Here is a 16,019-nt window from a genome sequence, read left to right on the forward strand (position 1 = left end):
GTGTGTGTGTGTGTGTGTGTGTGTGTGTGTGTGTGTGTGTGTGTGTTGCCTTGTCTTTCGTTATGAGGGAGCCCACCAGCTGGAACCACTGACACCCAGCTCCCAGCTGGAGGGTGTTGGACGGGAAGGTGGCTGTGTGTGTGTGTGTGTGTCATTTTCTTTCAAAGTACTTAGCGTGTGTGTGTGTGTGTGTGTGTGTGTGTGTGTGTGTCATTTTCTTTCAAGGTACTTAGCGTGTGTGTGTGTGTGTGTGTGTGTGTGTGTGTGTGTGTGTCATTTTCTTTCAAGGTGTGTGTGTGTGTGTGTGTGTGTGTGTGTGTGTGTGTGTGTTGCTTTATCTTTCGTTATGGGGGAGGCCACCAGCTGGAACCATTGACACCCAGCTCTCAGCTGGAGGGTGTTGGACGGGAGGTGGTGTGTGTGTGTGTGTGTGTGTGTGTGTGTGTGTGTGTGTCCTTTTCAATCATGGTACTTAGCGTGTGTGTGTGTGTGTGTGTGTGTGTGTGTGTGTGTGTGTGAGATTCACTATGGTCGCCCGGTAGTCACCCAGCCAGACTTCCCATTACGGAACAAGCTCAGAGCACATATAGATCTTCGGATAGGACTCAGACTGTGTGTGTGTGTGTGTGTGTGTGTGTGTGTGTGTGTGTGTGTTTGTCGTTATTTCACCGTTTTGTATACGTTTAATCTCTGGCATCCCTCTTTATTATCCTAGTCTGTCAACACAAACTGCAAGTAATAGCGTATAGCGAAATGTGTCCTATTCTTAGCGCTTATTGAGCAAGGGGAAGCTATGATATGTAGGAAACACATAGCCCAGAACAAAGCAAGGTGCCTCTATCGCCTCGCCTCGCCTCGCCCTGCTCACTCAGACGCCCAGACTGAGTGCATGGCGGTAATTCAGTGCTTGAGATCTTAACGACAACAGTGCCCACAGAGATAGATTGAGAGTTTATGGACAACAACATAGCGCCTTGTTTTCACTCGACATGTTTCCACTTTCTATCGTCGTTCGTGGAGTGGCTGGCGAGAACAAATCGAAGGTTCCTCGCAATTCTTTTACCTTGATTTTTGGGTTTGATTAGGCGATTTTACTGACATTAGGAAGGGTCTATGGAGGTCAAAAGATTAATGGCTGGAGTCTTCACTATTTTAATCCCCACATAAGTTTATGAAGCTGTATAAAATCACCAAATAGCACAATGCATAAGGAAACGCGTCTTGGTACTGAAGGGGTTATGTCAACGCACACCCTAAATAGCTTTTTTTTACTAGTTAACCCCAATGAAGAAGTGTATGCAAGTCACTGTGTGTGCTTGAGATCTTACTGAAAACAATCCCTACACATCAATTTTTTCACCTATTACATATTCTCTCTCTCTCTCTCTCTCTCTCTCTCTCTCTCTCTCTCTCTCTCTCTCTCTCTCTCTCTCTCTCTCTCTCTCTCTCTCTCTCTCTCTCTCTCTCTCTCTCTCTCTCTCTCTCTCTCTCTCTCTCTCTCTCTCTCTCTCTCTCTCTCTCTCATAATCCTAATTTAACATTCCTCTTAGCTCTTCACAACAGACAGATGAGTAAGTCGGAGTAATGAGTGGAGAGATTTGGTAAAGCTTCCAGATGGTAAGTGTGTGTGTGTGTGTGTGTGTGTGTGTTTGTTACCTGGGCAACGCTCCCCAGGTGAACCAAGCTACAGTGGTCTCCTCACTACCCACTCCACTAGTTTAGCTCTCCCGTCTCGTCTCTACCTCACTCATAATTCACTGGGGTCTACGTGTCTCCCTGGCTGGCTGGCTGACGTGTTGCGTTCTTGCCTTGCCTCTCCTCCCTCACTGCAAGTGCCAAGTGAAGGTAATTTAATATCCCAAACTGTCTTAATCCCTTCTATATCATGACGCGTTTCCATATCCATTGTGTCTAACTATTTAACGACTTTATGCAGCTTCAGAAACTCATGTGGGGGGATTGAAATAGTGAAAACTGTGGCCATTAAAATTCTGAACGCCTTAGACCTTTCCTAATCTCTCTCTCTCTCTCTCTCTCTCTCTCTCTCTCTCTCTCTCTCTCTCTCTCTCTCTCTCTCTCTCTCTCTCTCTCTCACACTTTTTGTTGTACTGTCCTTTTTTTTTTAAAGCAAGTCTGTCCTTTTTTTCATGTGTAGTGTCTGGCAACCCTGCCGTAGTCAGCCCGGCGGCCGGACAGTTTACCATGAGCCGCGCTGCCCTTGGCAGGACAAGGCCCTGGCCGTGAGGGACAGTGAGTGGTGGAGATGAAGATACCGATAATAGTGATATCTATAGTAGCGAAGAGTATATTGTGTGTGTAGCCTCTCAGTAATCAGAGGTTAATATTAGGTGGAATAGAGACTGAGACTAAAGAATAAAGAATAAATAGGAGAGTGTGTCAGCTGATAGGTACTGAGCGGAGCGGCGCGAGAGATAGATAGATAGAGAGGGTGGGACGGGGGTGGAGGCGGAAATATGAGGGACATGGGGGAGGGGACGGAGTGGGGGACAGACGGGAAGGTGTAGTGTGGGTCGCAGACCAGCTGATACGTGAGAGGCACCTGTAACTAATGACAACTAGGTATCACTTAAAAAAGGATGGCAGATGTCACTTTTGTTTGAAATACTGGAAGGAAAACTGCTTCGTGAAATAGGAAGCCGATATACATACATACATGCATGCCGTACATACATGCATGCCGTACATACATACATAAATATATACACATATGAGTATATTTTTAACATTGTTGCCAAACGCTTCCGCTCAGTGTGGTCGGAACCCATAGTGAACCAGGAATGCCATGTGTGTCCTTTTAAGGACAGCCTGTCCTCTTTTGAGCCTGTTTGTCCTTAAGTTTTCTTGTAAAAAAGGACAGTCAAAATCTGTCCTTTATTGTCCTTTTTCCAGCAATTTTTTTTTCATTGTTAACCACGGATCCGGTCAAACCTTCAAACACGCAGTCAATAAATTTGTTTCTGCAACTTCCTATCTTTTTATTGTTTTATCATATTTGTTCTTGTATTATATAAAAATAAATTTAGCATATTATAATCTTATGATTTTTGTGTGGGATGGCAGACTGGTAATTATAATAAGTAACCGGCAGCCTAAATGTTGCTAAATTACATATAACCCTGCAGGTCTCTCTCTCTCTCTCTCTCTCTCTCTCTCTCTCTCTGCTGTTATACACTTATAAACACACACACACACACACACACACACACACACACACGGCCCGGTAGCTCAGTGGTTAGAGCGCTGGTTTCACAAGCCAGAGGACCGGGGTTCGATTCCCCGGCCGGGTGGAGATATTTGGGTGTGTCTCCTTTCACGTGTAGCCCCTGTTCACCTAGCAGTGAGTAGGTACGGGATGTAAATCGAGGAGTTGTGACCTTGTTGTTCCGGTGTGTGGTGTGTGCCTGGTCTCAGACCTATCCCAAGATCGGAAATAATGAGCTCTGAGCTCGTTCCGTAGGGTAATATATATATATATATATATATATATATATATATATATATATATATATATATATATATATATATATATATAAACTGTATATTGATAAAAGCTTACGTACAGTGTCAATGTGCAAGTATCTCCAAGGGGTCAACGTATCAGTCAATCGTCATTCCATCACTCTCCGCAACACAACCTACACTGGAAAACCGTTATTATTTATTTCTTTATTTATTGTTGCCCATTAGTGCCACATAATGAGAATGTTTTGTTTTTCATACCGTTATACGTCAAATAGAACATATGATAAGAGAAGGAAAACTCGCCCTTTACCATACTAACACTAAGAGTCACACTAATAAGATCATTTTGTCACTTGACACTGACTGTGACTGACAGCGTCTCTCCTTTTCCTTCCCTCCCCAGTCCCCATATCTCTCTCTCTCTCTGAAATGTTGACATCGATATTTTTTCTTTACACAATTATTCCAGTACCTTATTATAAATAAAAAAAAAATACTTTGCCACTCAATTATCGTATATTGGTGTACGATTCTTACCTATGTATCGTACATCGAACAAACAGCCATATTATCGTACAAATACGATAATTGTCGTACAATTAACATCATTGGCTGCTACTGAAAACGATAGTAACACTGCCAGACGAATCTCCCTCGTCGCTCGCCGGAAAAACTATTGTACTCTTTAGTCGCAGGATCACGCCAAGCTGAGACGTGCAGCCTCATTCCACCGTAATATAAAGATATTATTATGGGAATGGGATAATTGAAGGCAAGGCTCAAATAAAACACTACACATTTAATTTCTGCAGGGAATATTTTCTGACGGCCCTGGTACACGCGGCAGAGGCTGGATGCACATGTCCAAATGATTCTTGTAGCACAGATCTGCGTCTACCTTGTTCAAAAACATCTTGTCACAGACGTCACAGGTAAATCTGTTATGTGGAAAAAAAATGTTGGTAATTCTTTATAACAAGTCTGTCCCTCCCTTCCCATCCATCCCCCCAAACAAGCTTGGGGGGCCTGTGGGGAATCGGGGGTTTTGGTGGGGAAAATAAACGCAATATGAGCATAAAAAAAAAAAAAAAAAAAAAAAAAAAATACGAAAATTTTCCATAATATTTCAAGTTTTTCCAACCTAATCTAACCAAGCATAACCTAATCTAACCTTTAAAAGATTAACTAAATTGTTTTATACTACGTGAGCGCCTATGGCGGTGTTGAGACCAAATAATAGAGTTGATCCCAGGTATCACTTCCCTGTCACATTTTCCTACTTTATAAGGTATTACAGGTAATATACCCAGTATCCATTAATACACAATATGCCAGATAAGCCGTTACACCGCTAGTGACTGCTTGTCATTCAGTAGTTACATTGGCAGAGACAGTTTTGCTGTGGATTTCCTCAAATTATCGCACTGTCAGAGGCCATGATGTTATGTGTTCGTTCGCCCAAAGTTTTCAGAGCACCACCATTAAAAAATATACCCAAATCTTCCGCAATATTGCTATAACCTTATGTCATTATCAAGCAACAGTGCAAATATCCTATCATATTTATATTTTACAATTAATGTGCTTAAATAATGCGTAACCTACGAGATTCTCACGTAACTGAAAATCTAAGTCGGAGTCACAAGCTTTGAAATGAGTAGCGTAGTCCCAGATGTCTCGAGAGTGCAAGACTGTTTTCATTTAATTCAAACTGCAAGGATAATTCTTATGAATTTCAATATCAGTAAACAGTTACTAAATGTATTTCCTTTACATGTTAATACTTATCATATCTTCATGCTCCTCATAAAAGTATATTTTATTGATTTATAACTTACAAAGTTGAAAACTCGTCTCACAGCCAATCAGCGTAAGTGTTCGCTATCACGTGACTCGGAGAGCTAACACAAGCGAACATATCTTGAAAAGCGCTCGCCTTTGCCGCTCCAAAGGCGAATGCTTTAATTAAGGACCGTTTGCTTTTGCAAGGTGCTACTGAAAACGCCTATAGATAAATAGATAGGTAAATAAACACATTGGTAGACAAATATATACGTAGGCAAATAGATAGATAGACAGAGAGATAGGCAAACACAAACATAGATAGACAAAGAGAAAGACAGGCAGACAGGAATACAAACACAAAGACACACAAAGAAACAAACAACACACACACACACACACACACACACACACACACACACACACACACACACACACACACCTTGCAGTAACAAAAAGAAACCGAAAAAAATCAACACAAAACAACTTAAAACAATACATTAAGTCACCGCCAAAACAAGAAAAAAAAAAAAGCACCACTTATTCTTTCCTTTTACTCTCCTTACTTACAAATTTTATTAATTTTACTTATTTACACTCACGTTTCTCCGCCTCGGCCTCCACCCTGTTGCGTCGCCTCAAGTCACGGGTGAAGTCGGACCTCAGAGTGTTGATCCACGAGTTATAGTCACTCCCGACACGGTTCGAAGCCCTACAGTCTCTCTGCTCTTCCCATCTACACCTGAACCAAGCAAACTCCAACATCCTTCACCAAACAGGGAGCCAAGCACTAGCAGGTTACTACTGTCGACTGTCTTGTATTGCCTTCTTGTCTTCCATTAGGGATCAATCGCATTATATTTTCTTCCTTTGGAAAATCACACAGCACAATAAAGATTTATTTACCGTCACGGAAAAGGACCTTATACAGAGTATGCTCAACGCATACCGTTTTTTGGAGATACTGCCTAATATCTCATCACAATATTGTCTACTCTTCTCAATAGATGACTTATGAACTTTTTCTGAGATGCATTGTGAGTAATGCTACTTTCATACATTCACGTATGTGAACCACGTATGTAGAATTTTGTCCATACGTGGGAATAAATAAATAATGCTCATTCCAAGCTATTGGAACATTTTTTAGAACTACAACTATAATGCTGTAAATGAGTGGTTTAAACTTAATCCTTCAGATCTAAGCGTTATCTCTGAGTGCAGCGAATTTGTCTAGGAAGGTACGAAGGGATTCATCACTTGTTATAATGTGTTTCAGGTTAGAGCACTTCATTTTGACATACATTTTTCCATCTCTTTTTTCACCCCACCAACTTCTAGTACTTATATGGGGTACTAATTGCATGTTTGGGGTAATTCCACTCACACAGTGTTATTAGATAGGGTCGAATCAAAAGATTTTCGTCTCATCAACTCTCCTTCTCTGACTGACTGTCTTCAGCCTCATTCTCACCGCCGGAATGTTTTCATGGTAACTGCTCTACTGATCATGCTAACGGCATAGCTCCCCTCCTCCTGCGGCATCGCTGCACAAGGCATCTTCTTCCTCTCATCCCTATTCTGTCCACCCTCCTAATACTCGTACAAGAGTTAATCAGTATTCTCAATCATTCATACTTTTCACTGGTAAACTCTGGAACTCCCTGCCTGCTTCTGGATTTCCATCTTCCTACGACATGATATTTTTTTAAGAGGGAGGTTTCAAGACATTTCTCCCTATCTTTTGACTAATTCCTTCAATATCTTTTGGAGAACCTGCGGTTTCTGTGGACCTTCTCCTTTAATGTTTTATTGCCCTTGATAGGTTTCCTCCCTGCGTAAAAAAACTTAAATAAATAAATAAATAAATAAAGCATATTCGGAACGAATCTTTGTGCAGCATTCTAATGTTCTATATAGTTTTGAAGAGGAAAAGACGTTTAAGGATTATACTTTCATTGATATATATGTTAGGTCTCATTTTGATGCAGACACTCATGATAGTTTTGGGGCTGTGGGGAGAGAGAGAGAGAGAGAGAGAGAGAGAGAGAGAGAGAGAGAGAGAGAGAGAGAGAGAGAGAGAGAGAGAGAGAGAGAGAGAGAGAGAGAGAGAGAGAGAGAGAGAGAGAGAGAGAGAGAGAGAGAGAGAGAGAGAGAGAGAGAGAGAGAGAGAGAGAGAGAGAGAGAGAGAGAGAGAGAGAGAGAGAGAGAGAGAGAGAGAGAGAGAGAGAGAGAGAGAGAGAGAGAGAGAGAGAGAGAGAGAGAGAGAGAGAGAGAGAGAGAGAGAGAGAGAGAGAGAGAGAGAGAGAGAGAGAGAGAGAGAGAGAGAGAGAGAGAGAGAGAGAGAGAGAGAGAGAGAGAGAGAGAGAGAGAGAGAGAGAGAGAGAGAGAGAGAGAGAGAGAGAGAGAGAGAGAGAGAGAGAGAGAGAGAGAGAGAGAGAGAGAGAGAGAGAGAGAGAGAGAGAGAGAGAGAGAGAGAGAGAGAGAGAGAGAGAGAGAGAGAGAGAGAGAGAGAGAGAGAGAGAGAGAGAGAGAGAGAGAGAGAGAGAGAGAGAATATGAATGCCTTAATGATGAAACATGACTGCTTATCTTGCCTCAACTTTCTCTCCAGTCTCGTCATTTTTCACCTTGTAGAATAGTTCTTTATCCTTAACAGCAAAGGGTCTACATGCCATGCGGAAGTTGGATTTTTCTTCTTTGGTACATACAGTAGGGGGACACACACCCTTCAGAAGATACTGATATATGAAGTCGAATGACACGTGCGGCATTGTCAACAACAATCAGGACACTGACAACAAACTAAATTTCAGTTACCTTTGTGGCTCGGTCGGTTTCGTTCCGCGATCTCAGTTTCAAGTGCGTAGACGAGCACGTTCGAGTCCACAAATGATAGTTGAATTGGAATTAAATTCTCGAAATTTGCTCCTATGTCTCATTACCTCCTAATCCTTCCTAAGTGAGGGAGTACTTATTTCACAGGAGGGAGTACATTTGTCATATGGAATAATGACTAGGGGAGTACTTTTACCATAATGAATTTGTACTGAGGAGTACTTATTTCGGGGGAGTGCTTATCCAATATTCTCCGTATGCTATCTAGAAAAAAAAAATAAGCATAAAATATATAAAAATAGGGTGATAGGGCAATAGGGTTATAGGATCCTAGCACCCTATTGCCCCAGGCCGGACGCTTTCTTCAACCACCCCTGTAAAGGAGGCCCCCCTTTGTAATGAAAAGATTAGTTATGTCTGGAAGTTTAAGAATTTTTGTTCTACAGAAAGAGGAGTGGTGTGTTCAAGGTAAAAATAATTCTTTAAATAAGAGGGAACATTACCAGTGGATATTAATGGATTCAAATGTATTGCAATGGGGTAAGTAATATCCTCGGTGTTTAAATATGTTGACGGAGACTTCATTAACATATGAATTTTTCATTCTTGATAGTGTTGATAATATTCATCACGATAATACAATTGACTGGAGGGAACATCATAGAATTTTCATGATTTCCATGAAGATATTGAGTGGCATATCTGATAGCAAGGGATAGTGCATCATTGAGTTTGGTTGCAATTCCACTAAAATGTTCATTAAGAGCTTCTGCTATTTCTTCAGCCTTGTTAAGTGAGGTATCTTTATGAAAATAACAAACATTTAAAAGGGAAGAGAAAAAAAAAAAACAGCAAAACTGTCCGGCAACAGATTCACAACATAAATGTATTAATGAGTAGTGAGTAAGAGGTACTATGAGTGAAAGCGAACACTTCCTGAACACCTAATAACATATTAAAGGGAAGTAAATAAATAATGCTCATTCCAAGCTATTGGAAAACTTTTTAGAACTACAACTATAATGCTGTAAATGAGTGGTTTAAGCTTAATCCTCCAGATCTAAGCGTTATCTCTGAGTGCAGCGAATTTGTCTAGGAAGGTACGAAGGGATTCATCACTTGTTATAATGTGTTTCAGGTTAGAGCACTTCATTTTGACATACATTTTTCCATCTCTTTTTTCATCCCACCAACATCTAGTACTTATATGGGGGTACTATTTGCATGTTTGGGGAAATTCCATTCACACAGTGTTATTAGATAGGGTCGAATCAAAAGCTTTTCATCTTATCAACTCCCCTTCTCTGACTGACTGTCTTCAGCCTCATTCTCACCGCCGGAATGTTGCATCTCTTTTTTTTATCTTTATGGCTATTTTCATGGCAACTGCTCTGCTAATCATGCTAACGACATAGTTCTTGCTCTCCTGCGGCATCGCTGCACAAGGCATCTTCTTCCTCTCATCCCTATTCTGTCCACCCTTCTAATACCAGAGTTAATCAGTATTCTCAATCATTCATACTTTTCACTGGTAAACTCTGGAACTCCTTGCCTGCTTCTGGACTTCCATCTTCCTACGACATGACATTTTTTTAAGAGGGAGGTTTCAAGACATTTCTCCCTATCTTTTGACTAATTCCTTCAAAATCTTTTGGAGAACCTGCGGTTTCTGTGGACCTTCTCCTTTAATGTTTTATTGCCCTTGATAGGTTTCCTCCTTGCGTAAAAAAACTTAAATAAATAAATAAATAAATAAAAAGCATATTCGGAACGAATCTTTGTGCAGCATTCTAATGTTCTATATAGTTTTGAAGAGGAAAAGGCGTTTAAGGATTATACTTTCATTGATATATATGTTAGGTCTCATTTTGATGCAGACACTCATGATAGTTTTGGGGCTGTGGGGAGAGAGAGAGAGAGAGAGAGAGAGAGAGAGAGAGAGAGAGAGAGAGAGAGAGAGAGAGAGAGAGATGGTAATGGTGGTGGTGATGCCGGGCCAGGTGGTTTCCCTGCATGTTTCCCGTGGATTCCAGCAAGTTACCTTTATGTGTTATTCAGTGACTGTATCTAAACATCATAAATAGTATTGTTTGAGTTTTATTTTTTCTAGCTCGATACAGCTAGGTAGTTGAGGCAACCCTAAATAGATCACTGGTATTGTAGGAGATACAGGGTCACGCCGGGCACTCAGAGGTACACCCTCGCCTGGCCTCATTGATGAACCGATTTTTTCACACGCGTCAACAAACACCATTTCTCATGTACTGACGATGATTTATAATTCAAAGCAAAATTGAAAGCTGTTTCGGAAACTTTCCATCCAAAATTTGTTCCGGCCCGTGGAGGACAGGGGGAGCGTACTGGAGGAGATGGTGGCTGTCTGGTTCCTGCCGGGGCCCATGGCGGGGATCGGGCAGCAAGTCCCGCTCCTCCTTTACCTCCTCATTCAGATATGATCGTCCACTTCCAGCCCCTCACACCCAACAAGAGGCCATCACTACCCACCAACCACCAGATACTGCCACCACTGGAGCCCGGATGGGGAGATAAGGGCTCCTCCTTCTGTGACAGTGTCTGGTGAATTGTGCGTAGTGATTCATTAAATTCACGTTCGGACTCAAATGTAGAGGAGAAAACACCTTGCTCCACCTTGCCACAGTCACTGCCACGCGAGGGACCTCTTTTGGGGAGAAGAGTGCGCCTTCCTTGGCAGTGGCTAGTGAGTTGTCAAAATTGTCTTTGTGATAACATCTTTTCAATAGGAATTCCATTCCTTTGACCTCTTGATCAGTGTGAGAGGCTGGAGGGTTGCACCGCCACTGTCCCCACACACTCCTGCAGGCCTGTGATGGCATCTCAGGGAAGAAAAGATTCATTCCTGCAGAGGAAAACTGCGATTCGTCATCGTGAAACACGCTTCGTTAATGTGATTCCCTCGTCGTCATCGTGAAACTCGCGTCGTTAATGTGATTCCCTCGTCGTCATCGTGAAACTCGCTTCGTTAATGTGATTCCCTCGTCGTCATCGTGAAACTCGCTTCGTTAATGTGATTCCCTCGTCGTCATCGTGAAACTCGCGTCGTTAATGTGATTCCCTCGTCGTCATCGTGAAACTCGCTTCGTTAATGTGATTCCCTCGTCGTCATCGTGAAACTCGCGTCGTTAATGTGATTCCCTCGTCGTCATCGTGAAACTCGCTTCGTTAATGTGATTCCCTCGTCGTCATCGTGAAACTCGCGTCGTTAATGTGATTCCCTCGTCGTCATCGTGAAACTCGCTTCGTTAATGTGATTCCCTCGTCGTCATCGTGAAACTCGCTTCGTTAATGTGATTCCCTCGTCGTCATCGTGAAACTCGCTTCGTTATCGTGAAATCGTATTGTCATCGTGAAATTATCTTCGTTATTGTCTCCGGCCGCGTTTGTTTATTTATTTATTTATTTATTATTTATTCATTCATTCATTCATTCATTCATTCATTTGCTCTCTTTTATGTCTTTCTTGTTTTTATTTTACAATTATTTATTAATAATTAATCTATCTTTTATTTGTCTATCATGATGAACGTAGAAACCTCACTGAATCTCATCAGGACTCGCCTGCCATCGGATTGCCTACACATTCTCTCTCTCTCTCTCTCTCTCTCTCTCTCTCTCTCTCTCTCTCTCTCTCTCTCTCTCTCTCTAAGTTTTTTTAATCGATTTAAAAGAGATTAAAAATCCATGATTTAAATTTGTATTGATTTTGTGGATTAAAATCAATGGAATTAAGATTTGTTAAAGATTTTTTGAGCTTCATAAAAGGAAAAATAATAATGTGTCAAAATTAGATATAAAAGTGTAAGTTTTTTTTCCCACTTCTATTAATATATGAATATTGTTTTCAAACTGGTAGATAAACAAAGAACTTTAATGGAGGTTAATATTAGAGTTTAGGAGGATATTTTCATTTATATAGTGGCAGATTAACCAAGGCCTTTCATCAGCAATTGAGAAAAAAAAAAGCACGAGAAACCTACTAATGTAATCTCTGTAGAATTGAAAAACTGTCTTCATGAACGCCAGTAGCTTTTCAAAAATACACGTCCTAGATCCCTTAACTCGTTCGTCATCTCTTGTAATCGATTTACCAGAATACTAGAACTTTTTTTTTTTTTATTTACGTAGGGAAGAGGGCCAGCCAAGGGCAAAAAAAAGAATGTTAGAAAAAGCCCACTTGAGCGCTGGCTCTCCAAAGAGTAAAAATAAAGTGCCAAAACCGTCAGCCAGAATTAGGGGAGCAAATGCCTCGATACCTCCCTCTTAAAAGAAGACAAGTTGTAGGAATTTGGAAATACAGATGCAGGGAGGGAGTTCTAGAGTTTACCAGTGAAAGGGATGAATGATTGAGCGTACTGGTTAACTCTTGCATTAGTGAGTTGGACAGAATAGGGATGAGAGGAAGAAGAAAGCCTTGTGCAGCGTGGCCGCAGGAGAAGAGGAGGCATGCAGTTAGCAAGATCAGTAGAACAGTTACCATGAAAAAAGCGATAAAATATAGAAAGGGATGCAACATTACGGCGGTGAGAAAGAGACTGAAGACAGTTAGTCAGAGGAGGGGAGTTGATAAGACGAAGAGCTTTCGATTCCACCCTATCAAGCAAAGCTGTGTGACTGGAACCCCCCCAAACATGCGAAGAGTACTCCATACAGGGACGGAAAAGGACCTTATACAGAGTATGCTCAATGCATACCGTTTTTTGGAGATACAGCCTAATATCTCATCACAATATTGTCTACTCTTCTCAATAGATGACTTATGAACTTTTTCTGAGATGCATTGTGAGTAATGCTACTTTCATACATTCACGTATGTGAACTACGTAAGTAGAATTTTGTCCATACGTGGGAATAAATAAATAATGCTCATTCCAAGCTATTGGAACATTTTTTAGAACTACAACTATAATGCTGTAAATGAGTGGTTTAAACTTAATCCTCCAGATCTAAGCGTTATCTCTGAGTGCAGCGAATTTGTCTAGGAAGGTACGAAGGGATTCATCACTTGTTATAATGTGTTTCAGGTTAGAGCACTTCATTTTGACATACATTTTTCCATCTCTTTTTTCACCCCACCAACTTCTAGTACTTATATGGGGTACTAATTGTATGTTTGGGGTAATTCCACTCACACAGTGTTATTAGATAGGGTCGAATCAAAATATTTTCGTTTCATCAACTCTCCTTCTCTGACTGACTGTCTTCAGCCTCATTCTCACCGCCGGAATGTTTTCATGGTAACTGCTCTACTGATCATGCTAACGGCATAGCTCCCTCCTCCTGCGGCATCGCTGCACAAGGCATCTTCTTCCTCTCATCCCTATTCTGTCCACCCTCCTAATACAAGAGTTAATCAGTATTCTCAATCATTCATACTTTTCACTGGTAAACTCTGGAACTCCCTGCCTGCTTCTGGATTTCCATCTTCCTACGACATGACATTTTTTTAAGAGGGAGGTTTCAAGACATTTCTCCCTATCTTTTCACTAATTCCTTCAAAATTTTTAGAGAACCTACGGTTTCTGTGGACCTTTTCCTTTAATGTTTTTTTGCCATTGGTAGGTTTCCTCCTTGCATAAAATAAATTTAAATAAATAAATGAATAAATAAAAGCATATTCGGAATGAATCTTTGTGCAGCATTCTAATGTTCTATATAGTTTTGAAGAGGAAAAGGCGTTTAAGTATTATACATTCATTGATATATATATATATATATATATATATATATATATATATATATATATATATATATATATATATATATATATATATATATATATATATATATATATATATATATATATATATATATATATATATATATATATATATATATATATATATTCTCTTGTAGTCATACGAGTTTGAAAGCAATAGCAATTTCTCCTTTACTGATTTTCTTATGTATATAAGAGAGAGAGAGAGAGAGAGAGAGAGAGAGAGAGAGAGAGAGAGAGAGAGAGAGAGAGAGAGAGATTGATATATTGATAAATAGTATAAAGTTTTCTAGATAAATGGGTAAATAAATAGATATATAAACAATTGAGGATGGAGAAAGGAAAGTTATCAAAGAAAGTGAAGGCCTTGAACTTTAATAACAGTTCGTGAATTTCAATATCAATTTGTGTAGTAGACGATGGAAGACGATGGCCACTGGAGGATCTGATGCACTTCCATAAATATGTAAAATGTTATAGAAAAGTTGCCTCAAAAAACTAATAAACACACACACACACACACACACACACACACACACACACACACACACACACACACTATGGCAAAACAATCACTTCCCAAACGTGATGACTGCGCCTTCCTTCAGTGGGACCAGCTCGCCAGCTCTTTGTGTTGGTTCCGTGGCAAAATTTTCAAAAACATAAGAAATTACATATATATATATATATATATATATATATATATATATATATATATATATATATATATATATATATATATATATATATATATATATATATATATATATATATATATATATATATATATATATATATATATATATATATATATATATATATATATATATATATATATATATATATATATATATATATTATAGGCAGGCAAGATATTCCTTTGCAGGCATACGAGGTTGAAAGCAATTTCTCCTTTATTTACATAAGAAAATCAATAAAGGAGAAATTGGTATAGCTTTCAACCTCGTATGACTACAAAGAATATATATATATATATATATATATATATATATATATATATATATATATATATATATATATATATATATATATATATATATATATATATATATATATATATATATATATATATATATATATATATATATAGTGCTTCTCCGTTTTTCACGACTTAAGTCTTTTCTCGTTACAGGGTCTGAACTGTACAGTAGATGATGGTATTCTGTTCTTCTGACTGACGAGATTCTACCATGGAACCGTATAGTGTCGACGTCATTAACATAGTTATGGCGTCGACCGGAAGTAACTGGCCATTCACGGGACTGTCTAAGTATGACATGCATTGTCTCCTGTACCAATGGGGTATCCATACCTAACGGTCTGAACAAAGAATAATTCTTGTCCTTCTATATTAAACAAAACGATTTGCGGAGGAGCGTTACGGCTAGCGGTGACGAAAGTGCCAACATATTTCATGTCCCTTTCACTCTATTATTCATGATTATTCATGCATTCAGTGTTTGTTTTACAACTAAGCAAGGTCTATTTTCATCCACCAAAATTCTTAATACATGGCTTGGTCAGCTACTGCCTGTCGTCCCGACAAGTCTTCTATATTACAATAAAATTCATGAATTCCTAATATTATCTTACATTTCATCTTATTTTAAATCTCTTCTATTCTATTGTAATATAAACATAAAATTTCAACACTTGATTATGTACAGCATCATTGGATATTTTTGTAGGTATATAAGATACAACGTATCATAATTCATTGTATGCAATACATTATCATGATCAGTTTACTGTCAGTTTCTTTTTTATTTCACCATTTCTCTTCCATCCTATTACAGGGTTACGCCATTGCAGGCAGATACATGTTTTACTATCCTCAGGCGTGAATTACACGAGGTAGTTTTAAATCAGACTCCATTTTTCAAATGTCTCCCCTAAATATTTTTTGTTTTCTGTAAGAAGCGAATATTGTAAATTTCAGCAGTTACGTTAATATTTTTTTTTTTTTTAACTCGTGACGATAAAAACATCGAAATATTGCATGAAATGTGAGTAAGCAAGAAAGAATGAGCTGATCTTGCTAATCTGAAAAATCTTCTATATCTATCTTGTGTTGGTTGTCTGCGACAGAATATACTGTGGTAACACAGATGGAAGCTGGAGTTCTGTTCTGGTTTTCGTGG

General features: G+C 39.4%; 1 long non-coding RNA gene across 1 annotated transcript; it reads left to right on the plus strand.

The window, feature by feature from the left end:
* The first annotated feature begins 5,769 nt into the window (after nt 1–5,769).
* On the plus strand, nt 5,770–15,626 carry LOC123515696. The gene is made up of 2 exons (XR_006677966.1): nt 5,770–6,062; nt 15,011–15,626. It is a non-coding gene; the product is annotated as an uncharacterized LOC123515696 (long non-coding RNA).
* The last annotated feature ends 393 nt before the right edge of the window (nt 15,627–16,019 follow it).

This window comes from Portunus trituberculatus, chromosome 39 (genome assembly GCF_017591435.1).
Source record: "Portunus trituberculatus isolate SZX2019 chromosome 39, ASM1759143v1, whole genome shotgun sequence".
NCBI classification, from domain to species: Eukaryota; Metazoa; Arthropoda; class Malacostraca; order Decapoda; family Portunidae; genus Portunus; species Portunus trituberculatus.